Source organism: Trachypithecus francoisi, unplaced genomic scaffold (assembly GCF_009764315.1).
Source record: "Trachypithecus francoisi isolate TF-2019V2 unplaced genomic scaffold, Tfra_2.0 Lachesis_group19, whole genome shotgun sequence".
NCBI lineage: Eukaryota > Metazoa > Chordata > Mammalia > Primates > Cercopithecidae > Trachypithecus > Trachypithecus francoisi.
The window spans coordinates 21,349,494-21,369,678 of NW_022681464.1; the positions used below are offsets into that span (position 1 = coordinate 21,349,494).

Sequence of the window (20,185 nt, forward strand, 5' to 3'; positions counted from 1 at the left end):
ATCCTCTAAACTTTCTGAGAAGAAAATATTAGCTGTTGAGAAAGGCAAAATGACTTTTTAAATATGTGTGGAGATTAGGACAGATACATTAAAATATCAATGAAAGATACATAAAGAAACTTGTTGGCTGGACACGGTGGCTCACACCTGTAATCCCAGCACTTTGGGAGGCTGAGGCGAGCAGATCACTTGAGGTCAGGAGTTCGAGATCAGCCTGTCCAACATGATGAAAGCCCATCTCTACTAAAAATACAAAAACTTAGCTAGGCGTGGTGGTGCATGCCTGTAATCCCAGCTACTTGAGAGGCTGAGGCAGAAGAATCACTTGAACCCAGGAGGTGGAGGCTGCAGTGAGCTGAGATTGCACCACAGTACACCAGCCTGGGCGACAGAGCAAGACTGTGTCTCAAAAAAGAAACAACAACAAGAACACAAAACAATGACAATCCCAAACAAGTAAAGTCATGATTTTCCTACATTGCTTCTATAATAAGAAAAAGTAAAATGAAGGGATATGGAATTTTTCAGGTTTGAAGGTTTTGTTTTCCCTTTTCAACAACAAAAAAGAAAAAAAACTATTAATTAAATTCATTGTTTTAACATGGTATCCTTCAGTACCAGTTTCCTGTGAAGGGGGTGAATAAGTAATTTCATTGCCTACACAGCTGGAACAAAATGTGGGAGCTCAAATTATTGAATTAATGAGAAACATGAGTTCAGCTATTTGGAAGTTATGATTTAGAAATCAGCCATGATTCAAGAGCTAGTTTAGAGTGCTTTCATAGATGAGGCAAAAAAGAAAGGCCAATGTCATATTTTCATATTTTGTGATGAAGAATTTTGGGATCTCAAACACTGAGTTTGAATATTTCATTAAATTCAAAGATGTTTTCTGAAGACACATTTTGGCCCCATCCATACTGGGGCTTTTCTCTTTGTGAAGGTAGGAGTGTCCTGTATGAGAAATAATAGAAGCCAAGTTTATTTATCTAAATCTTAGAAGTTGGCATATCAAAGATTCACAATAAATGTGTAAAAAGTTTATAAGTGGTCCAAAGAATATAAAATTAATTAAACATCCTTGGAATTAATAACTTATATTTCCTCTTCCTGTGGTTCCATCAACTATATTCAATGTTTAATAAACAAATACCGTTTTTCTTTGCTTAGCATAGGCTTTTAGAAAGATGATATTCAAATTGCACTTCAAGGACTGACTTTTTTTTTTTTTTTTTTTTTTTTGAGACAGAGTCTTGCTCTATGGCCCAGGCTGCAGTGCGGTGGCGCGATCTCGGCTCACTGCAAGCTCCGCCTCCCAGGTTCATGCCATTCTTCTGCCTCAGCGTCCGGAGTAACTGGGACTACAGGCGCCCGCCACCACACCCAGCTAATTTTTTTTTTTTTTTTTGTATTTTTAGTAGAGATGGGGTTTCACCGTGTTAGCCAGGATGGTCTCAATCTCCTGACCTCATGATCCACTTGCCTTGGCCTCCCAAAGTGCTCGATTATAGGTGTGAGCCACCGCTCTTGGCCAAGGCCTTAAAAATTTTAAGAAAAGTTTTCCACAAGCTTTCAAGATTAGGGTCACAATATTGTATTACATAAACACTCAACTGCTTTCTTTGTAGCACCACACTGTGATTTGAAACAACCCAGTGTTTTCTAATGGTTGAAATTGAGGTTGTGTGCAATGAGATAATTTTCATTTAGTTGTGCCTCACTGACATTTTCCCATTGTGCTATTTAACATTCTGGAGTAGATTTGTTGAAATATGTCAGTTTTCCCACTCTATGACTCTTTTGATTATGAATCTCTCTGATAATATGCAGCTGATTCACCATATTTAAACTTCTACTTTCTCTCTTGTCATCACAATCAAGTTATACATCATATTTGGTTAAAAAAAAAAAAAAAAGGAAACACAGAACTCCCTTTCCCCAAGACAGTGACAACAATCAAACAAGTAAACATGCTTTTACTGACTCCACTTGACATACAGGATTACTAATGATCACTATTCTAGACAGAGTCTAAGGTCAAAAGAAAAAATGATGTTTAGAATGGAAAAGAATATACTAACAAAAGAAATTGCTCAGAAACAAACTTCTTCGGAATAGTCATCTGTTCATTTCTTAAACATTTTTTGAGTGGTTCCTATGTGTCAGTTACTGAGAATAAAAAAATGTGTAAGACACCAGCCACAGCAGTAGGGACTCCCAGAATAGTGGGTGAGTTTTACACTTAAAAATAAAGTACAGAAAGTACAGTGAAGGTGACTTATGAGGTCAACCTTAAAGGAGAAGTAGCATTTTCCCACAAAGGAGGGAAGCAATAGGCATTCTGGTGGTGGGGGCGGGGGGGGGGATGGAGGTAGACTAGCACAGAGCTAAGACAGTATATGCCATGTTGTGGAGGCAGCCATTGTGTGTGATTGAAGTATTGGTGATAACCAGGGAAGTAGTGGAGTCAATGTTTGAGAAACAGGTGGAGGCTTTGTGATGGACCTTTTAAGACATACTAAGGACAGTAAGTTTTATTTTGAAGGGAGTCATGAACCACTAAAGATTTTTAAGTAGGGGAGCAATTGATTGAAGTCTATAGTTTTTAGAAAATGGGTATGTTGGTTTCAGCAAGATGTGTGTGTAGTGGTGGGGTCAGGGTGTGGATGGAGCTTAGAGACAGGAGAACAACTAGAAGGCCATATAATAGCCAAGTTAAATGACGAAGACCTGAAGTAGAGCAACTGCAGAGAGAATGGAAAGCATGGGATTTAAGATGATTTTTTAAATGTCTTAATACTGGATATAGGCCAAGAGAAAGCAGAAAGAGTCAAAATCAACCTCTGAGAGTGAAGGATGCTTGTGGGGTGGATTCCAGATTAAAGCAATTGCCAAGGAAAGGGGCCAGCTCAGGACAAATAATACTGCACAGCCATCAAAAAGAATGTGTTCATGTCCTTTGCAGGGACATGGATGAAGCTGGAAACCATCATTCTCAGCAAACTAACACAGGAACAGAAAACCGAACACCACATGTTCTCATTCATAAGTGGGAGGTGAACAACGAGAATATATGGGCACAGGGAGGGGAACATCACACACTGAAGCTTGTCGGGAAGTTTGGGGCTAGGGAAGGGATAGCATTAGGAGAAATACCTAATGTAGATGACAGATAGACGGGTGCAGCAAACCACCATGGCACATGTTTACCTATGTAACAAACCTGTACGTTCTGCACATGTATCCCACAACTTAAGTATAATAAAAAAAGAACTTTTAAGTGGTGTTGACAGCTCAAATAAAGTCAGAAAACACGAATCTTTCAATCAGCATGTATATGCAATTTTCTCCAAAAAGTCTAAATATATCAGGTCACAACTAAAAAATAAAATCAGAAAAATTATCTGAAATCATTAATGATATCAGCAAACTTTGATATCTTCTCTAGAATGAAAAGTGTAAAAAAAAAAAACAACAACTATAATAGCAGTAGGATGAATTTCCATTTCTGGTAACAGTAATGAGAGAATTTGGATTGATATACCCAATGTAGTAAGATATTTGAGATATAAAAGCAGTAAAGACGCTGGGCATGGTGGCTCATGCCTGTAATCCCAACACTTTGGGAAGCTGAAGCAGATGGATCACTTGAGGCCAGGAGTTCGAGATGAGCCTGGCCAACATGTTGAAAACCCAACTCTACTAAAAATACAAAAATTAGCCAGGCATGGTGGCATGCGCCTGTAATCCCAGCTACTTGGGAGGCCAAGGCACGAGAATCGCTTGAACCCAAGAGGCAGAGGTTGCAGTGAGCGGAGATCAATCATGTCATGTCACTGCACTCCAGCCTGGGCAACAGAGTGAAAACAAAACAAAACAAAACAAAACAAAAAACTAACCACAAACAAAAAACAGCAAGGAGCCTTTAATAAGATGGTGAGGATTTGGCACATGAAAACTTAGGAGAAGATCAGAAATCAGAGGGGTGAGGTCACTTTTAAAAGCCCTTGGGCATATGACTATCAGGAAAAAAGATCTGAGAATCCAGCTTTATACTTCAAGTAGCTGTCTGTGCTTCATAGAAAAGTCAAAGTCCTTGGCCCTCAGGTGGGGCTTTAATTAACTAACCTAGCTTTATGCTGGTGTCATGAAAGGTCATACTCTCCTTTAGGGGAGGAGTGAACCTGCCATTCCTCTCACTGATTTGCAGCCTTCTTGTCACAGAGGTGATTCAGGGAACATCAGGAGTTGTACTTTGTCTAAGACGATTCTGGTCTGATATCGCCCCCAGGTGCCTGGCAGAAGCAAACCAAAGTCTTCTCTGGAGGAAAACATTATCACTTAGGTCTCAACTTACTCTTACGATCTTTAATTATAACGTAATTTTAAAAATACATTTCCAGCAAAGAGTCAAAGATATCCAAGCAACCAAGAAATTAAGACACCATGAATGAGAACTAGTAGGAACAGTAATAATAGAAACAAATTCAGTAACACTTGAGATATTACAATTATCCGAAATATATTATAAAACTACACTTAGGATGTTCAAAGGAATAAAAGCCAAGACTGACAATTTTATACAAGAATTAGAAACTATAAAAGTGATATAATAGTAGCAGAGAAATATTTGTCTCTTTTTCTGTTAACACTATTTGGCCACACAGTTTAAAATTCTTCATTTTAGAATTTTACATTTTGTATTCTTTTTGTGTGGTTTTTTTTTTTGACACACTGAAAAAAAACCCAAATCCCACACTGATAAACCTAACATATTTTCATTTACTTTATAATTCAATCAAAAACATATTAGTTACATAAATGGCATGCCTACATGTGTTTGTGTGCGTACCCGAGTGTATGGTAAGCACCCAGGTGCATGCATTCACAAACTTCTTGGAAGCACGTGTGATTTCTGCCAGGTTCATTCTTATTGTCAACCATTCAGTACACAATTGGTAATGCAATGTCACAAGGCATCCAATGTGACCACAGAAAATTTACAAAGTTAACACTTGGTCATGGGGAAATGAAAATTAACCACAATTGGCAATTGTTTGCAACCTAAAGGGGTTAATTGTAAGTATTACCCAAGCTTAACTATCATTTAACAAATTGTCTAAACTGTCACAAGGTCAGATATTTATACTGAAAAGCAAATATTACTGGTGGACTTAGTACATTGACTTTAAAACTCTCTTAAGTCAGATTCTTTCTTGAGTATAGGTCTTGCTTGACAAGAAAAGCGGGGGGCTAAGTAGTCATATTCATCAGAGGTCTGGAGGGAGAAGGAGGACTAAGAGGGAGGGAAAATTGGACAGAGAAAGGAGGAAAGGGACATCAAAACTGAGCTCTGCCAACTTCACATTTGTTTGGCCTTACTAGATTACTCAGTTGTAAAATCAAATGACTTTACCAATATAATGACCATTTTTCATTTTAAAAGAGTAACACAGTATATTACTATTCTCATCAAAGTTGAATGAAAAATCCATAATAAGCCCTTCATTGTTTGTACCTAGTTTAGCCAGCTTAGTTCATTAGAATCTGGTCTATTTGACAAGACAAAAAACTGGCCAGTTACGTTTAACAACTGTTCATCTGTGCACTCTGTAATAACAGCGTCAGCAGATTTATTTTCCCCATATAAAGTAGAATTTCCAATTCACACCATGTACTCTGTGACTATTATGGACAGTATTTATTCAGAAGGAATGCTGTGCAAGTTTGGAAAAGCTGTCTCTAAGAGCAGAGGGAGAGGTCATTTGACAAAACAAGACACAAAACCTATACATGGGCAAAACATGAAGAGAACTAAAGTTTGTCATTCTTTTCAAGAAGAAGTTTGAAATCCTAGAACAGTGCGACAACAGCAAAATCAGACAACCCTTCCTCTCCCTCGTCTTCTCTCAAGCTCTATAAAATCAGAATGCCTCCATTCACTTAGCAAATATCAGCTTTTCTTTTTCTTTTGAAGGAGGGGAACCTGCTTGGAATTAATAAGGCAACACTAAAAAATAACTTCTATTAATTCTTCTCTTCCTGAAAATTGCCTATTTTTCTTTCAGTTCTTTTTTAAAAAGTAGAATATCTTCTAAAGGCTCCTTATGCAGTTTTAGGCCACCTTTAAGAGCACCTTTCCTCTCCTTTTTCATTCTTTTTTTGTTTCTCAAATTGGGAAGTGACTTAGTACCATGCAGGGGAAACTGAACTCCATCTCACAATAATATACTTTCATCCAATGGCATAACAGACATGGTAACACTCAGTCTGTGTTGTGACATAAAACTACTGAGATTGTAACTCAGTAAACTCATAGTGCATAGAGAAGAATAGAGGAAAAAACAAATAAGGATAAAGTCAAAACTGAAGTTACAGACCTGCAATGTAAATTTCAAAACTAAGCTAAAATCCTCTTTCTGCTGCACAAAATGTAAAATACCAACTATGTTAAGAAAGATAAGCAAGCTACAATAGTGAAAAATCTTTACTATCACCTTTTCATTCACACAGATAAAAAGAAAAATTCAACATTAACCGTCCCAGAAAAGCGATGCACCTTAAAAACCAATCTTTTCACTTACCCTACAGCATGCACACCATGATTTCTTAAATCCTTTTAATTCCAGTACATCCAGAACATACATGAATTCTTAGCATATTCATTTAAAGAACAAACTGGAACCAAATTGTTAATTACAACAGAGATCATAACAGAACTCCCTGAACTTCTAGGGAGAGCTATGAGTATGAAATCCAGCCTCTAGATCCTGGTGTATACTGTGTCTATCTTTAACTTGAAAATGATTTGGTTTCACATTCCATTGAAGTCCCACTGGCAGATGCCTTTGGTAAGCTCGCCAATGGCAGGCTTTCACGCGCCTTCCTTCCCCCCTCCCTCTCACTGAGCTTCCTCTGTTACCTCTAATGCTGATTTACTCAGCTGTCTTTTTACCTGTCTCTGCGTGGGTAAAAGGAGATGCTTTCATTGATGGATATTACGGAAACACTTGGAAGCTGAACATCAGCCCGAGGACTCACTGTGCTTCCCCTGCCATCCCCTCCCCCTACTCACTGCCAGAAACCAACTGACTTCCAAACTTGGCTGCCTGAAAAAAGAATGTTCTCTGATTGGCATTCCTGGAAGCAGAAAACAAGGCAGCTCAAGTTTTGTACTGTTACTCAGCATGAACAACTTCCCAGGTACACAAAATACAAATCCGTTTTTTTTTTTCTTAACTTTGAGGAGAACCGAAAAAATATTCTAGGGTATTAAAAATATTTTTATTGTAGGACAGCATTTAAGTTTTAATATCCACATATAATTTTACAGAGGATGGCTATGACTGTAGCAAGAAAGGGAAACGGCAAATTTTTTGTTAAAAGTTGAATGAGTTAGTAAATGAGCTGGGATCCGTTAAGAGAAAGAAATCATCATGCTGCCTGCTTGCCAGTGTTTTGGAGGGCAACTGTTCAATCTGTACATTTTCTGTTAGAGAAAAACTTGCTGTAAGAATTGTGGAAAAACTGATTTCAACAGGAGAGGGTGCAAAACCACTTCTACCTTCCTATTGAAACTTCTTTTTCAGGACTGTCTTGCAAAACTTGAGTGCGGACTCAAAAAGGAAATGAATGTGTGTGTGTGTGTGTGTGTGTGTGTGTGTGTGTGTGTGTTATACACGTGTATATCTGAAAGAAGAGAAATTGAGTGAATGGAAACAAGGAAAAAGATACATTTCATCAAATAGAGTCTGACATGAATTAACAATAATGGGTCCCTTTAAATCACCATTAATTAACTTTTGTTTAATATTTATTAATATTTAGTGGTAACTGGGGCCAAAAGATCTCCTGCCTCTGAAAATAACTAACCACTTTATGTTCAAAACATGCAATTCTACAGACCACACAACTTCTTCAAAAGCCTAATGAAGGCTTTATAATTTTGGTAATTGGACACATCTCAACCCTAAGCATTTCGGGGTTTCCAAATTTCAGCTAGCTGTGGCTGCCAACTCTAGGCAACTGTCAGCTGGCTGGGCTCAGGGTGGTGGTGTGGCTGCAGCTGCTCCTTGGAACTTACGTGGACATCTCAAAAATATTCAACGGCAAAACAGTGATGCCAGAAAGCAAGCTTTCTGTTTTTGTTTGTTTGTTGATGGTTTTGAATCTTCTATTTTAGGTTATATTTTACCATATCTAGAGCAACACCATTTTGAGAAGCCATGAGGGAAAACTTGATTAACTGGCATCATATTACTAGCCTATTTCAGTGATATTTTGATGCCCCATACAGATTGGTGGCAATCAGCTTTTAGCCTTTTAGCCTAACTTTGTTACTAGATGTCTTTTAAAAAGATCAAAAGATAGAAACCGAGGAGTAAGAAACTTTCCTTAATTTTGTCCCCAAAGTTGACAGTTTCTTAGGGAAACTGCAGGCTTTATGTAATGCTGACAGACAGGCATTCTGATGACTTCACAAATAAATGGAAAGAAATAACCCAACAGTCCAGAAAGTACACATTTCTGTCCCTGTGTTTCTTTATCCCTCTGTCAAAAACACGCCTTCTCAAGGCTAACAGATGGTGTCAAAACACAAACAAACTAAGAAGGGTGGACAGAGGTGCGGCCATCAATGGTTCACATTCAGCTGCTCTGTTCACCTTTGTTGTATCTCAGAGTGAGCACTGGCACATAACTGATACTCCAAAAATGGCTGTTGAAACTGAAGAACTGCTCATGTACAAGTGTACATCTTAACCTAGAAAATGGTTATTTGTTGGCCCACATCTTGGATAAATACGTTTTGTATTTGTCTTGGGAAAAATACGCTTCTCTTCAAGCAATTAACCAAAATATTATACAGAATGTATAGTATGTACCAAATACCTTTACTGAAGCCAAAAAAATCATTATACATCTTATGTATGTATGTATGCATGTGTGTGCTTCTAAATGTTAACATGGCAAATATTTGTTAAGAGCACTTCTACCAATCTTGGTGGCTTATAAGAAAAATAGAGAAAAAATGAAATGTTTAGGTTTGCTAATATTTCCCAGTAATGAGTAAACTATAACAATATTCCTTATTGAACTGTTACTGGCCACGCCTTATAGTCAACATTCATCAATCAAATATCTCCTAAGATTCCCAACTTTATCTCTGCTGCTATTTCCAGAAATCTCAGAACACTCTGCAACGGGAATAGGAGCATTAGTCCATATACAAGTGTGAGTGAGCACAATCAGTTTTTTCCTTCCTTTTTCCCCCAACCTTCACAAGGCCATTGATAAGATTTATAATGGCTAGAACTCAGTCTTTATCGTGAGTAAATGTTTTTCTCTTTCATAAGCACTAACATGAGAGTCAGGATTAGATCAGAAAAACAGCTTCTAGGGCTTGCTTCCAAAGAAAACTGGGCACATAACAGGCAAATCAGATACCCTTGATTTATCATGAACAAGAAGTTAATCTCTCCTCCATTCTCCAGAAATAGATTCTATTAGCACAGTTCTGTGGATGGCAAATGCTGGTAGCAGGCTCCTTGCAGGGGTGACCAAGGTGTTCAAACATAGTTCTTAGCTGATCTGTGAGACATCCACGTGTATGAAGAACATGGTCACTGAAAAGCAAATGACCTCTGTAATTTTTTTCCTCCATAATAAATATCCTTAAGAGACTAGGACAGGCAATATTCTCATGGTAATAGTTTTATAGCTGATATTTTTGTCATATCACTTATTTTTAAAAGCATATAGTTTTTATGCAAAAATAATTTGGAGTATAATTGTGATTTTTGTTAAAAGAGAAAACATCAGTACATCCAAGTCATTTAAAAGTAATTAAAATAGACACTGTCCAAGAAAAAGTAGAAAAACTATACATAAACTGCATTAGAAAACAGAGGCTCTACAAACAAATATGGAAGATTCAAAGCAGCAGCATGCTATTTATTATCTTATTAAATGCCAATCAACTTAAAAATATACCCAGCAATCTCTCTTATGGGTATATACCCAAAGGAAATACACCAACTCCTAAAGGTATCTGCACTTCCATGCTCATTGCAGCATTATTCACAATAACCAAGATGTGGAAACAACCAAAGTGTTCATTGACAGAGAAAAGAAATTGTGATATACACATGCAGAATCTTATCCAGCCCACCAAAAAGAGATCCTGCCATTTGCCATAACATGGATAAACTTGGGGGACATTATGCCAAGTGAAATAAGCCAGGCACAGAAAGACAAATCCTGCATGATCTCACTTATATGTGCAATCTTTTAAAAACATCAAATATATACAAATAGAGTAAAGCAATAGTTACCAGGAGCAGGCAGAAATGGGAAGATATAGATCAAAAGGTACAAAAAGAGAGTTATATAGTATGAATAAGTGTAGAGATTTAGCATACAGTATGCTAAGGCGCAATCTCGGCTCACTGCAAGCTCCGCCTCCTGGGTTCACATCATTCTCCTGCCTCAGACTCCTGAGTAGCTGGAACTACAGGCACCTGCCACCATGCCCGGCTAATTTTTTGTATTTTTTAGTGGAGACAGGGTTTCACCGTATTAGCCAGGATGGTCTTGATTTCCTGACCTCGTGATCCACCCGCATTGGCTTCCCAAAGTGGATTATTAGGTACTCTTAACACACACACACGTGCACATACACACGCATGAAAGTAACTATAGGAAACAATGAAATATTAATTTGTTTAAGTGTAGTAATCGCCTCACTATATATATCAAAATGAGTATATCAAAACATCATGGTGGCGGAGCAAGATGGCCAAATAGGAACAGCTCCAGTCTCCAACTCACAGCGCGAGCGACACAGAAGACTGGTGATTTCTGCATTTTCAACTGAGGTACTGGGGTCATCTCACTGGGGAGTGCCGGACAATTGGTGCTGGTCAGCTGCTGCAGCCCAACCAGCGAGAGCTGAAGCAGGGCGAGGCATTGCCTCACCTGGGAAGCGCAAGGGGGAAGGGAATCCCTTTTCCTAGCCAGGGGAACTGAGACACACAACACCTGGAAAATCGGGTAATTCCCACCCCAATACTGCCCTTGAAGCAAACGGGCACACCAGGAGATTATACCCACATCTGGCCGGAGGGTCCCACGGCCATGGAGCCTCCCTCATTGCTAGCACAGCAGTCTGCGATCTAACCGAAACGGCAGCAGCGAGGCTGGGGGAGGGGCGCCCGCCATTGCTGAGGCTTAAGTAGGTAAACAAAGCCGCTGGGAAGCTCGAACTGGGTGGAGCTCACAGCAGCTGAAGGAAACCTGCCTGTCTCTGTAGACCCCACCTCTGGGGACAGGGCACAGCTAAACAACAAAAGGGGAAGCAGCAGAGGCCTGTACAGACGCGAACGACTCCGTCTGACAGCTTTGAAGAGAGCAGTGGATCTCCCAACACGGAGGTTGAGATCTGAGAACGGACAGACTGCCTGCTCAAGTGGGTCCCTGACCCCTGAGTAGCCTAACTGGGAGACATCCCCCACTAGGGGCAGTCTGACACCCCACACCTCACAGGGTGGAGTACACCCCTGACAGGAAGCTTCCAAAGTAAGAATCAGACAGGTACACTCGCTGTTCAGCAATATTCTATCTTCTGCAAACTCTGCTGCTGATACCCAGGCAAACAGGGTCTGGAGTGGACCTCAAACAATCTCCTACAGACCTACAGCTGAGGGTCCTGACTATTACAAGGAAAACTATCAAACAGGAAGAACACCTATACCAAAACCCCATCAGTACGGCACCATCATCAAAGACCAGAGGCATATAAAACCACGAAGATGGGGAAGAAGCAGGGCAGAAAAGCTGGAAATTCAAGAAATAAGAGCGCATCTCCCCCTGCAAAGGAGCGCAGCTCATCGCCAGCAACGGATCAAAGCTGGTCAGAGAATGACTTTGACGAAATGAGAGAAGAAGGCTTCAGTCCATCAAAATTCTCACAGCTAAAGGAGGAATTATGTACCCAGTGCAAAGAAACTAAAAATCTTGAAAAAAGAGTGGAAGAATTGATAGCTAGAATAATTAATGCAGAGAAGGTCATAAATGAAATGACAGAGATGAAAACCATGACACGAGAAATACATGACAAATCCACAAGCTTCAGTAACCGACTCGATCAACTGGAAGAAAGAGTATCAGCAATTGAGGATCAATAGAATGAAATGAAGCGAGAAGAGAAACCAAAAGAAAAAAGAAGAAAAAGAAATGAACAAAGCCTGCAAGAAGTATGGGATTATGTAAAAAGACCAAATCTACGTCTGATTGGGGTGCCTGAAAGTGAGGGGGAAAATGGAACCAAGTTGGAAAACACTCTTCAGGATATCATCCAGGAGAACTTCCCCAACCTAGTAGGGCAGGCCAACATTCAAATTCAGGAAATACAGAGAACACCACAAAGATACTCCTCCAGAAGAGCAACTCCAAGACACATAATTGCCAGATTCACCAAAGTTGAAATGAAGGAAAAAATCTTAAGGGCAGCCAGAGAGAAAGGTCGGGTTACCCACAAAGGGAAGCCCATCAGACTAACAGCAGATCTCTCGGCAGAAACTCTACAAGCCAGAAGAGAGTGGGGGCCAATATTCAACGTTCTTAAAGAAAAGAATTTTCAACCCAGAATTTCATATCCAGCCAAACTAAGTTTCATCAGTGAAGGAGAAATAAAATCCTTTACAGATAAGCAAATGCTTAGAGGTTTTGTCACCACCAGGCCTGGAGACCCTGAAGGAAGCCCTAAACATGGAAAGGAACAACCGGTACCAGCCATTGCAAAAACATGCCAAAATGTAAAGACCATCGAGGCTAGGAAGAAACTGCATCAACTAACGAGCAAAATAACCAGTTAAAATCATAATAGCAGGATCAAGTTCACACATAACAATATTAACCTTAAATGTTAATGGACTAAATGCTCCAATTAAAAGACACAGACTGGCAAACTGGATAGAGTCAAGACCCATCAGTCTGCTGTATTCAGGAGACCCATCTCACATGCAGAGACATACATAGGCTCAAAATAAAGGGATGGAGGAAGATCTACCAAGCAAATGGAGAACAAAGAAAAGGCAGGGGTTGCAATCCTAGTCTCTGATAAAACAGACTTTAAACCATCAAAGATCAAAAGAGACAAAGAAGGCCATTACATAATGGTAAAGGGATCAATTCAACAGGAAGAACTAACTATCCTAAATATATATGCACCCATACAGGAGCACCCAGATTCATAAAGCAAGTCCTTAGAGACTTACAAAGAGACTTAGACTCCCATACAATAATAATGGGAGACTTCAACACTCCACTGTCAACATTAGACAGATCAACGAGACAGAAAGTTAACAAGGATATCCAGGAATTGAACTCATCTCTGCACCAAGCGGACCTAATAGACATCTATAGAACTCTCCACCCCAAATCAACAGAATATACATTCTTCTCAGCACCACATCGCACTTATTCCAAAATTGACCACATAATTGGAAGTAAAGCACTCCTCAGCAAATGTACAAGAACAGAAATTATAACAAACTGTCTCTCAGACCACAGTGCAATCAAACTAGAACTCAGGACTAAGAAACTCAATCCAAACCGCTCAACTACATGGAAACTGAACAACCTGCTCCTGAATGACTACTGGGTACATAACGAAATGAAGGCAGAAATAAAGATGTTCTTTGAAACCAATGAGAACAAAGATACAACATACCAGAATCTCTGGGACACATTTAAAGCAGTGTGTAGAGGGACATTTATAGCACTAAATGCCCACAAGAGAAAGCTGGAAAGATCTAAAATTGACACTCTAACATCACAATTAAAAGAACTGGAGAAGCAAGAGCAAACACATTCAGAAGCTAGCAGAAGGCAAGAAATAACTAAGATCAGAGCAGAACTGAAGGAGATAGAGACACAAAAACCCTCCAAAAAATCAATGAATCCAGGAGTTGGTTTTTTGAAAAGATCAACAAAATTGACAGACCGCTAGCAAGACTAATAAAGAAGAAAAGAGAGAAGAATCAAATAGACGCAATAAAAAATGATAAAGGGGATATCACCACGGACCCCACAGAAATACAAACTACCATCAGAGAATACTGTAAACACCTATACGCAAATCAACTAGAAAATCTAGAAGAAATGGATAATTTCCTGGACACTTACACTCTTCCAAGACTAAACCAGGAAGAAGTTGAATCCCTAAATAGACCAATAGCAGGCTCTGAAATTGAGGCAATAATTAATAGCCTACCAACCAAAAAAAGTCCAGGACCAGATGGATTCACAGCTGAATTCTACCAGAGGTTCAAGGAGGAGCTGGTACCATTCCTTCTGAAACTATTCCAATCAATTGAAAAAGAGGGAATCCTCCCTAACTCATTTTATGAGGCCAACATCATCCTGATACCAAAGCCTGGCAGAGACACACACAAAAAAGAGAATTTTAGACCAATATCCCTGATGAACATCGATGCAAAAATCCTCAATAAAATACTGGCAAACCGGATTCAGCAGCACATCAAAAAGCTTATCCACCATGATCAAGTGGGCTTCATCCCTGGGATGCAAGGCTGGTTCAACATTCGCAAATCAATAAATGTAATCCAGCATATAAACAGAACCAAAGACAAGAACCACATGATTATCTCAATAGATGCAGAAAAGGCCTTTGACAAAATTCAACAGCCCTTCATGCTAAAAACGCTCAATAAATTCGGTATTGATGGAACGTACCTCAAAATAATAAGAGCTATTTATGACAAACCCATAGCCAATATCATACTGAATGGGCAAAAACTGGAAAAATTCCCTTTGAAAACTGGCAAAGACAGGGATGCCCTCTCTCACCACTCCTATTCAACATAGTGTTGGAAGTTCTGGCCAGGGCAATCAGGCAAGAGAAAGAAATCAAGGGTATCCAGTTAGGAAAAGAAGAAGTCAAATTGTCCCTGTTTGCAGATGACATGATTGTATATTTAGAAAACCCCATTGTCTCAGCCCAAAATCTCCTTAAGCTGATAAGCACCTTCAGCAAAGTCTCAGGACACAAAATTAATGTGCAAAAATCACAAGCATTCTTATACACCAGTAACAGACAAACAGAGAGTCAAATCATGAATGAACTTCCATTCACAATTGCTTCAAAGAGAATAAAATACCTAGGAATCCAACTTACAAGGGATGTAAAGGACCTTTTCAAGGAGAACTACAAACCACTGCTCAGTGAAATAAAAGAGGACACTAACAAATGGAAGAACATACCATGCTCATGGATAGGAAGAATCAATATCGTGAAAATGGCCATACTGCCCAAGGTTATTTATAGATTCAATGCCATCCCCATCAAGCTACCAATGAGTTTCTTCACAGAATTGGAAAAAACGGCTTTAAAGTTCATATGGAACCAAAAAAGAGCTTGCATTGCCAAGACAATCCTATGTCATAAGAACAAAGCTGGAGGTATCACGCTACCTGACTTCAAACTATACTACAAGGCTACAGTAACCAAAACAGCATGCTACTGGTACCAAAACAGAGATATAGACCAGTGGAACAGAACAGAGTCCTCAGAAATAATACCACACATCTACAGCCATCTGATCTGTGACAAACCTGAGAGAAACAAGAAATGGGGAAAGGATTCCCTATTTAATAAATGGTGCTGGGAAAATTGGCTAGCCATAAGTAGAAAGCTGAAACTGGATCCTTTCCTTACTCCTTATATGAAAATTAATTCAAGATGGATTAGAGACTTAAATGTTAGACCTAATACCATAAAAACCCTAGAAGAAAACCTAGGTAGTACCATTCAGGACATAGGCATGGGCAAGGACTTCATGTCTAAAACACCAAAAGCAATGGCAGCAAAAGCCAAAATTGACAAATGGGATCTAATTAAACTAAAGAGCTTCTGCACAGCAAAAGAAAGTACCATCAGAGTGAACAGGCAACCTACAGAATGGGAGAAAATTTTTGCAATCTACTCATCTGACAAAGGGCTAATATCCAGAATCTACAAAGAACTCAAACAAATATACAAGAAAAAAACAAACAACCCCATCAAAAAGTGGGCAAAGGATATGAACAGACATTTCTCAAAAGAAGACATTCATACAGCCAACAGACACATGAAAAAATGCTCATCATCACTGGCCATCAGAGAGATGCAAGTCAAAACCACAATGAGATACCATCTCACACCAGTTAGAATGGCAATCATTACAAAGTCAGGAAACAACAGGTGCTGGAGAGGATGTGGAGAAATAGGAACACTTTTACACTGTTGGTGGGATTGTAAACTAGTTGAACCATTATGGAAAACAGTATGGCGATTCCTCAAGGATCTAGAACTAGATGTACCATATGACCCAGCCATCCCACTAGTGGGTATATACCCAAAGGATTATAAATCATGCTGCTATAAAGACATATGCACACGTATGTTTACTGCGGTACTATTCACAATAGCAAAGACTTGGAATCAACCCAAATGTCCATCTGTGACAGACTGGATTAAGAAAATGTGGCACATATACACCATGGAATATTATGCAGCCATAAAAAAGGATGAGTTTGCGTCCTTTGTAGGGACATGGATGCAGCTGGAAACCATCATTCTTAGCAAATTATCATAAGAACAGAAAACCAAACACCGCATGTTCTCACTCATAGGTGGGAACTGAACAATGACATAACTTGGACTCGGGAAGGGGAACATCACACATCGGGGCCTATCATGGGGAGGGGGGAGGGGGGAGGGATTGCATTGGGAGTTATACCTGATATAAATGACGAATTGATGGGTGCTGACGAGTTGATGGGTGCAGCACATCAACATGGCACAAGTATACATATGTAACAAACCTGCACGTTATGCACATGTACCCTAGAACTTAAAGTATAATAAAAACAAACAAACAAACAAAAAAAACATCATGTATACCTTACACACATACATTTTAAAAACAAAGAAAACCACAGCAGCATGCTATATATAATCCTACTAAATGCCAATAAACTTAAAAATTGGTTGAAATGGACACTGTTATATATGCCCATCACATGAAAATAACTGTAATCATGCAAAGGCCTGTATGTACAAATATACTAATTACAAAAGATACTTAGTATTATGTATATAGTTAGTAGGGTATTATAAATATAATTCATATATTATTATATAAAATATAATTAGTATATTTGATAGCAAATAATAGGGAACAATGATAGATTTTGTTTGTTTTTTTTTTTTTTTTTTTTGAGACGGAGTCTCGCTTTGTCACCCAGGCTGGAGTGCAGTGGTGTGATCTCGGCTCACTGCAAACTCTGCCTCCTGGGTTCATGCCATTCTCTTGCCTCAGCCTCCTGAGTAGCTGGGACTAGAGGCGCCTGCCACCATGCCCGGCTAATTTTTTGTATTTTTAGTAGAGACGGGGTTTCACCGTGTTAGCCAGGATGGTCTCCACCTCCTGACCTTGTGATCCACCTGCCTCGGCCTCCCAAAGTGCTGGGATTACAGGCGTGAGGCACTGCGCCCGGCCTAACAATGATAGTTTTGATAAAAAACAGAATGGTATAGGCTAATGCTTACTTAGGTTAAAAATCAGCTTGTATGTGTATGTGCACCATGATTTCAACTCTATTAGAACACCTGTTAGGCACCGGAGAGGAACATAAAGGCTGAAAAATTCCTATCAAAATGATTGTGGATCCTTTATGAAAAATCTTAATTTACTTTTTGTAAATTTTTTGTAATGACATTATTTTACCTTCATAATCTACACACACACACACACACACACACACACACACACACTATAATATTCAAGTAGAAATAATTGCAGCATTTCCTCATTCCTCACCCTCTTCCTCATCTTTGAAGAGGCATTTCTGGTTCTCTGGATCTTTGTTACAGGAGCTTATGGGGGAGAGGAGCATAAGGGGATGAAGATGCTCTTTAATGTCTAAAGAGACATAGAAGAAGATTAATGGGACTTATGCTAGTTTTAAGAAAGGGGAAGGAGGGAAATAACCAAGAAAAAGAACACTCTTAAGACAGTGAGAATGAGAGACGAGCAGGCAGGAAACAGAATCTGGCACACTATAGGTAGGGGTTGAGGGCAGACTGTAAGTCGGGTTGGAGAGTAGCTACTTCAATGAGGCAGACTTTGAGGAGATCAAGATCTCAAAAAGAGGTTTAGGATATTTGACCCTAGGATATCTGTCTGAGTGTTTTGTGATTTCTTCTCATAAAACACTTGGGAGGTTTTACTTTTGAAGATATGGTAGTACCAAGCTTGTGTGTCTTTGGGACACTTCATTATATAGACATGAATCTTAAATCTATAGATATATTTGGTTACATAAACATTTTTGAAAAGTTGGTGCCAATTGTTGGGTTGTGGTGGCTGTTATAACTGGTTTTCTTTGATAGGGTAAGAAATCAGTTTTACTCTTTTCTATACAAACTTTCTGGATCATTTTCTTCTACTTGCATTTCCTTTCCTGTGTCTCTCTCAGTTCCCATGATGGGTATCTATTACTGTCTCTTGGACTGACTGCTGAATGTAAAGTGGCCAGCCATTCTGTTTTGTCTGAGCCTGAGGGATTTCCTGGGATACAGGATTTTCAGCCCTGAGACTAGGAAAGTCCCAGACAAACCAGAATTGGTCATCCTATATATGTGATCTGGAAGTTTTACGTATAAAGTTATAAGTATGCTTTTGATAAAGATTAGCCTTTTTATTAATTAGAAAGTGTTTGGCCCAAGTAGACCAAAACTCTGAAAATAAAGATTTCATTTGGTCTTTATCCCTTGTTAGCTGCACAACCTGGGAGAGGTCCACCACCAAGGGTCACTATTTCTTCATCCCTACAATGAGAATAACAATACTTGAAAGAGTTGTTGTCAACTTCAAATGAGATATGCATATAAGTTCAGAATACATAAAATGTGTAAATCTATACTTTATAGCAAATATATTTTATATAAACTTTATATTAGATTACATATATTTTTCAAAGCAGATTTTAATTACTTTATATTGAGAAATAATGGAAGCATAAAGAACAGGCACAGCATTTCACACTATGTGGAGTGCAGAGGAGAACAAAGAGAATGAAAGAGAGAGACTGACTAAGGAAGTACATTTTTTCAGGAGTGTCTGTTTTAGCATTTGATTTTCTCCTAGATTAAACTCACCAAGTTAAGGATGTTTTGTCTTTAAGTGGTTATAAAGCCCCAGTAACAACCAATATAACATGCTTGCAAAACATATGCGTTATCTTCAGTATAAAAGAAATAAAGATTTTTAGCCTGTGCAATATAGTGAGACCCCATCTCTACAAAACAAAAAAAAAAATTAGCCAGGCATGGTGGCATTTACCTGTGGTCCCAGCAAGTAGCTGGGACCCCCCCAAGTAGGGAGTCTGAGATGGAAGGATCGCTTGAGCCCAGGAGTTTGAAGCTGCAGTGAGCTGTGATCACACCACTGCACTCCAGGTCTGGGTGACAGAGAAAGACCTTGTCTCCAAAAATAAAAAATTAAAATAAAAACTAAAGATTTTGTTGTATTTTTTTCTATACCTTGGGGTGGGGATACTTTTCCTTTGTGGAACCAAAGGCAGCTCTAATTGGAGCACAATCATAAATATATCCATCACTCAGTGAAACCAGAATGTTCAACTGCATCCCAGGGACAGAGGACCACCTCTACTGGATTACGTATTTGAACTCTGCCAGCATATACTGTATGTGGTACTGCTTAAGAAGTGAGGGTAAAATTTGGTTTTGGAGCAAAATGAAAATATACTTAATGTCATCATTTAAAACATACAAATTTTCATAGTCAAATGTCTAATCCATATTTGAAATCCAAGTGAAAACTGGTTCTAATTCAAGTTTTTTAAAAGATCTATCCAGGGTTAGAAATAGGACAATTCTGAAAATGACAGGTGATAACCAAACTGGATGGAGTCTGGTAGTTTGAGTCAGCATATTCATTTGTGTTCTGGAGGCTGGAAAGTCCAAGACGGGTGGCTGTATCTGATGAGGAACTCATGCTGCTTCATAACAGGGTGGGAAGGTGAGAGGGGAATGTGCACCCACACACACACATACACATACACACACAAAAAACCAACAGGAGAGGCAGCTTTACTTTGT

The 20,185-nt window shown here is 39.0% G+C and overlaps 1 protein-coding gene across 18 annotated transcripts in view; it reads right to left on the reverse strand.

The window, feature by feature from the left end:
* Positions 1-20,185, reverse strand: part of DTNA (dystrobrevin alpha) — a 401,494-nt gene that overhangs the window by 287,565 nt on the left and 93,744 nt on the right. For 11 of the 18 annotated variants that reach the window (XR_004429208.1, XR_004429210.1, XR_004429209.1 and 8 more), the window contains exon 1: positions 6,585-6,800. The exons of 3 other annotated variants lie outside the window; for them this stretch is intronic. The gene's annotated coding sequence lies outside the window, so the exon portion shown is untranslated. Of the gene's footprint in view, positions 1-6,584; positions 6,801-20,185 lie in introns of those variants that run through there. 4 more of the 18 variants (XM_033178007.1, XM_033178012.1, XM_033178009.1 and 1 more) reach the window with 1 other exon arrangement.